Here is a 5,288-nt window from a genome sequence, read left to right as displayed (position 1 = left end):
CTAGAAGAAGAAGGAGATAAAGGGGAATGCAAAGTCTAGTGATAGATTTGTCATTGTTGTGAAACAAAATGTAGCAAGGAAGGTTCAAAAGAAGGCTGCAAAACTTGTGAGAAATTGCATTTTGGTGAATGTTGGTTCAAAGGAAAATTAAAGAAAACAAATAGTGAAAATCAAAATGTAAGCAGGAGAAACTATGTTCTTGATGTCGCCAAGCCCGTTAATTTAGTTCCCACCATCGCTGTCGTGTCCAACTAGAGATGGACTTGGTGTCTCTTTCAAATTCGAGATTTAATTTGGATTCAATTTCCACAGGCGACGACTATGAGGAAGACTTTATGCCTACGGCATTTCAAAAGAAGATATTTTGTAATGTCTAATTTTTTATATTTTTTCTATCTAATTATAAAGATTTTTTAGGAGAACCTCTGCGTTACAAGGGCAATTTATTGATATGATGACAAAAAAGTTACACTTAGTAGAAGGGACATAAACCTTATCCGTCGTAAAGCAAGAAAAAAAATACACGAAAAGAAGGGGGTGGGGACATACACCTTACCCTTTGAAAAAGAAAATACAAAAAAAAGGGAGGAGACATAAACATTACCCCTCTTGAAAAAGAAAATACAAGAAAAAGAAGGGGGACATAGGGCCAAACCCTTCTAAATAAAACCTAATTGTAAGAACATACAAGACAAGCTGCAAAACAAAAAGGAAACTCCAAAAAGATTCAGTAAAAAAGAAAATCACATATTAAGAAGGGGAGATAAACATGTAGGCAAGCACACCTAAGAAATCTGAATGCAGAAAAGGAAGAATCTCTTTAGCAGATGTGACATGCCAAACAAGTGAAGATAAGAGAAGCCCTAAATAGGCTATTTTGTCAACAACTACATTCCTTTCTTGAAATGTATAAGAACAAAGGAATAAAGTGTGCTACAATCAGGAAATATAGTTTTTCAAACGTCTGGAGCGACCAAGGAGGAGAAAAGGATTTAGAAGCCCTATATAGGCTAATTTTTCTGCAACTGCATTCCTTTCTTGAAAATGTATGAGAGAGCAATGGAATACCTTGTGCTACAACCAGGAAATATAGTTTTTCAAACGTCTAGAGCGACCAAGGAAGAGATAATGAACTAGAAGCAAAATAAGATATCATGCTAGAAGAGTCACTTTCAACCATAAATTTTGCCAACCCTATGTATGAGCCAACTCCATAGTAAGGATGACAGCATGAAGCACCAATTGAAAGAAGTATGCCTAAAGCTCAAAGAGAAATCACAAAGAAAATAACCCACAAACACAAGCTATATGACCCGAGTTACCTTTAGTAAGGTCAACTGTATTCACTTTGACCCAAGGAATGAAAGAGGATGCCAAAGAATAGGAGCTAAATAAGCTTTATAGGATTCAGCCAAGATCCCAAGAGAGACGAAAAGTTGCTTATCCAAAATACCATGTAAATGACCATGAGTGAAATCTCCAACCTGCCTAATCCAGGCCAAAGTAGAACGACAAATGTGTAAAAAGGATTGAGGCTTACTTTCAAACTTCACTTTGTTATCCATCTTCCAATTAGCCATTAATAAGAAAGACCCTAATGCTAGCCATACATTCAAAGTTGTGGAGAAAATCACTTTGACACAAAAGCAAGCTATAAATCCGAAAAGGAACCCATAAGTGGAAGAATAGAGCCAAAACCAAACATGTTGTGCAAATTCACAACTAAAATAGAGTTGTGAGGTGGAACGAAAGGACGCAAATAATGGAAGCCCAACTCTTAACTGGAAACCGATGACGAACAATTTCATAGCCATTAGAAAACGAAAAAGAACTCCAAATGTAAAAGCTTCTCAAATTAATATGTCATTTTCCTCATCAACTGGAAGAGGCATGTCTAAAATCTCCTTAGCCAACTCTGGAAGAGTAGTAGAAAAAATTGAAAGAATAACCCATTTGCCCATACGAATTATGTTTGAGACCTTAGTGCGAGATAGAGAATAAGCAAGCTCAGTAGCACCAACGACCTCCACAATAGGTGTATACAAGCACTTATCAACCCAAAGAGAATTATTAGAACCATTCCCAACCACCCACTGATAATTTTGAAACAAGATATGGACAATGGATTTAATACTAGGCCATATATAAGATCACTTATAACAAGTAGAGTATAAACGACCATGTAGCTCAAATTGCTCTCGAAAATAAACACTTCATGGAGAATTAGAAGTAATAACAACCCTTCAAAGCTTTTAAGAGAGCCGTAGTATTTATAGAGCAAAGATCATGTAATCCAAATCACCCTCATTTTTCGGTCACAAGGCAAGTGAAGAAGAGAGCCAGGGGAGGAGGAACAAATTTTCTCTAGCTTCTCCCTTTATTGTTGGAATGAAGATTGTTCTCCAAATTTATTTCATCCTCTGCTTAAGGCAGAATTAAATAGGTGTTGGGGGCAATTGGTTTCCTTTTCTCAGAAGAGTCTATCCCCAAGTCAAACAAAGAGACCTACATCAAATTGGGAAACAACTCTACACACCCATGCAGTTTGGGACTTCTACACCTACTGCCCTTTTCCTACAGCAGGTGTGGGGGCATTTTGTGGAGCCTAAAATAATGCCAAAAATTCTAGAGGCAACATGTGGACTTTTGCTTAAGAAAGACAAGATTGCCCTCATTAAATGGGTAGGCTTCTCAAATACTCCCACCCACAGCTTAGCATCCCTGAAGGTCCAGCAGCTGAATACGGCTGCCCACATCTCATTTGCCCATGGCAAGAAAAAATCAAGGCATTAAAGATAAGAATTAAATACCAAATCCTATCTTTAATACATTCCCAATTGAAGATTGACTCCATTCAAGTAAGTAATCCCTATTATTTCATATTTAATATCTTGAGAATATTATCTTCATAAACCTTGGCCAACAGGATGCCACCACGTGTAGGGTAAAACCTTAACACCATGGCCGGCCCCTCCTCCTATAAATACCTCCACCTTTACCAAATTTCGGTAAGCTTTTGCTACCCCTAAAAGCCCTAAACACATACTTTTTTTAGAGAAACTTAGGCATCAGAGATCCATTGGTCTAAACCCCTCTCCCACCTCGTGGGCGCGTAAGGTTTAGGTCTTTGATCAAATGTGTTGACTGTTTTGTAGGTACATTTTCGTCAAAGTAAGAGATGGCGAAAATTGCATCGACGGTCTGATTATGTTTACTCCTAAGAAAAAGAAATTGCAACTACAAAGCACCCCATTTATGTATGAGCCAAAGCACACAAATCAACATCAAATAGATTGTAATAATGGAGTTGAAGAAAACACTTGCAAGGTAAAACATAGGAAATAGCATTCCCAAGTAATCAAATTACTGATACGAAAAGCATAGGAAGAAGAAAACACTCACGCCTTCGTGGAAAGCTTGGGCAGTAAAGAATACGAAAAACTAGCTTTAATCTAGAGTTCAAGATTAATTTAATGAAAGTAACAAGTTAATCAAAACAAGAGCGATATGAAACTAATAGTCACCTTTATTGAAGAGGTTAGAGCTTGCTGGTTAGTTGGGCGAGAGAATAGAAAGAAAAACAGAGAGATGGAAAATGAAGTAGGCTTGAGCTTGCGGTGGCTGAATTCCAGAATAATACAAGGATCCATGGCACCACAAAGTGTCTGAAATTTCAAACCATGCCATTATACAGAAAGATACATATATATATGTTTTTTTTTTTTAATTTCAAAGTATCCTATAATTGTTTACGGAAAAGCACATACATGAAATCAGTGGTCGAAACAATCAAAGTATGAATGTCGTATTGCTTGGAGTACAATGGACAAATAATTAGATTCAATACATTACAACAAGGAAAACATCTACAAAGAAATTATATTCTATATGTACTAAAACCCAAGCTTCTGGTTACTATTCTAGGGCAGTGTGCAGACCAAAATGCCCCTCAATTCGTTTGTTAAGCCAATTTTTTGCCATCTTTGCTACAGTAAAATGGCTTCCATCCTCTCCAGCTTCGATTTCTTTGGTTTGATTCTATGTGCCTTTCGTCGATCCGTGCTTTGGCTTTGATTGTTCTAGATGTCTTTCATCGCTACCCTCCTTTGCCACGCGTTAGTCGTCGATGATTTCAGAAGAGGGTATCCCTTCTTCGTGGACTACAGCTTTTCTCTTTTCTGGACTCTTCTTTCCAATTCTATCTCTGTCTCACAAACCTTCTCTCAATCCTGGCCTTGCTCCCCCATCTCGAGTTCTCTCTGTTTCTCGGCTTTTTCCAAAAAATGGTTAAGTCAGTAAAATTTGTTTAGATCCTTTTGTCGGAGGCTGCAGACGACAACGCTCGCTTGCTAAAAAATAGTCAGTTTGATCTCGATTTGCAGAAAATTTGGAGCGGATCACGTTTCCTGCTGTCGATTTGGTGTGGGCTTTGAATGTTATTTGCTTGGGAGTGTAAATTTGGATTTATAAACGGGTTTTTCATTTAAATTTTTTGGTTGTGATTTTGGGAATTTTGGCCTCAGATTTAATTTGGTTTTCTTTTTGGTTTCAGGAGATCCGGTTTTTCGGGTTTCTGACATTAAGGTGAGGAGTTTTGAAATTCTACGTTTTTTTATTCGACTTCCAGCCTATGATGTAATTTTAAAGCTGAAATTTCCGACTTTTTTTTTTATTAATCTTAAATCAGATTAGTTAATTATAGTTAAATAATTTTTTTTTTCTTTCTGTTATGCAGCTGAAGTAACTAGAGTTGAGAAATAACAATTGGAGCTTAGAGTCTTTGCATATGAAAGTTGAATATGAGCCTTTGAAAGGCTTTGTAAACGTGTTCTCAATTGTAGGGCATTGGATAGCAATTTTGGGCGAGTCTTGATTCCCCAGTGCACATAATTTTGTTTCAGTTTATTTGTCTACTTTTGCATTTCTGTGGAATTTTTTGGAAACCCAAATGATTCAGGATTGAAATTTATGTGTAAATTGATAAGTGTGGGTATGTCTAACAGAGTAAGAGCAGCATCCAGTTTTGTGATCAGTTCGATTTAGGGGTTTTGATTTAGTAAGGGGTATGGATAGTGTGTGGACAGAGATTAAGCTCTGTGGTGGGCAGAAACTATAGTGTATCTCCTATGGGGTTGTCTTTTTTGGAATCTCATTGTTTAAATCGGTTATGGTTTTTCAATTGTGATTAGTTGGATTTAGGGTTTTGCTTCACTGAGAGGTATGGATAGTGTTGACAGAGATGGTGGGCAGAAACGAAAGTGCGTCTTCTTTGGGGTTCTCTTTTCTGA

The 5,288-nt window shown here is 37.2% G+C and overlaps 1 long non-coding RNA gene across 1 annotated transcript; it reads left to right on the top strand.

The window, feature by feature from the left end:
• The first annotated feature begins 3,827 nt into the window (after nt 1-3,827).
• On the top strand, nt 3,828-4,765 carry LOC125476705. The gene is made up of 2 exons (XR_007258001.1): nt 3,828-4,584; nt 4,736-4,765. It is a non-coding gene; the product is annotated as an uncharacterized LOC125476705 (long non-coding RNA).
• The last annotated feature ends 523 nt before the right edge of the window (nt 4,766-5,288 follow it).

Source organism: the organism of the source record quoted next, unplaced genomic scaffold (assembly GCF_019419815.1).
Source record: "Pyrus x bretschneideri cultivar Hongxiangsu unplaced genomic scaffold, Pyrus_bretschneideri_v1 Contig2, whole genome shotgun sequence".
Taxonomy (NCBI): domain Eukaryota; kingdom Viridiplantae; phylum Streptophyta; class Magnoliopsida; order Rosales; family Rosaceae; genus Pyrus; species Pyrus x bretschneideri.
Note: the sequence above shows the minus strand (reverse complement) of the source record. Positions and strands in the feature narration are given on the sequence as shown.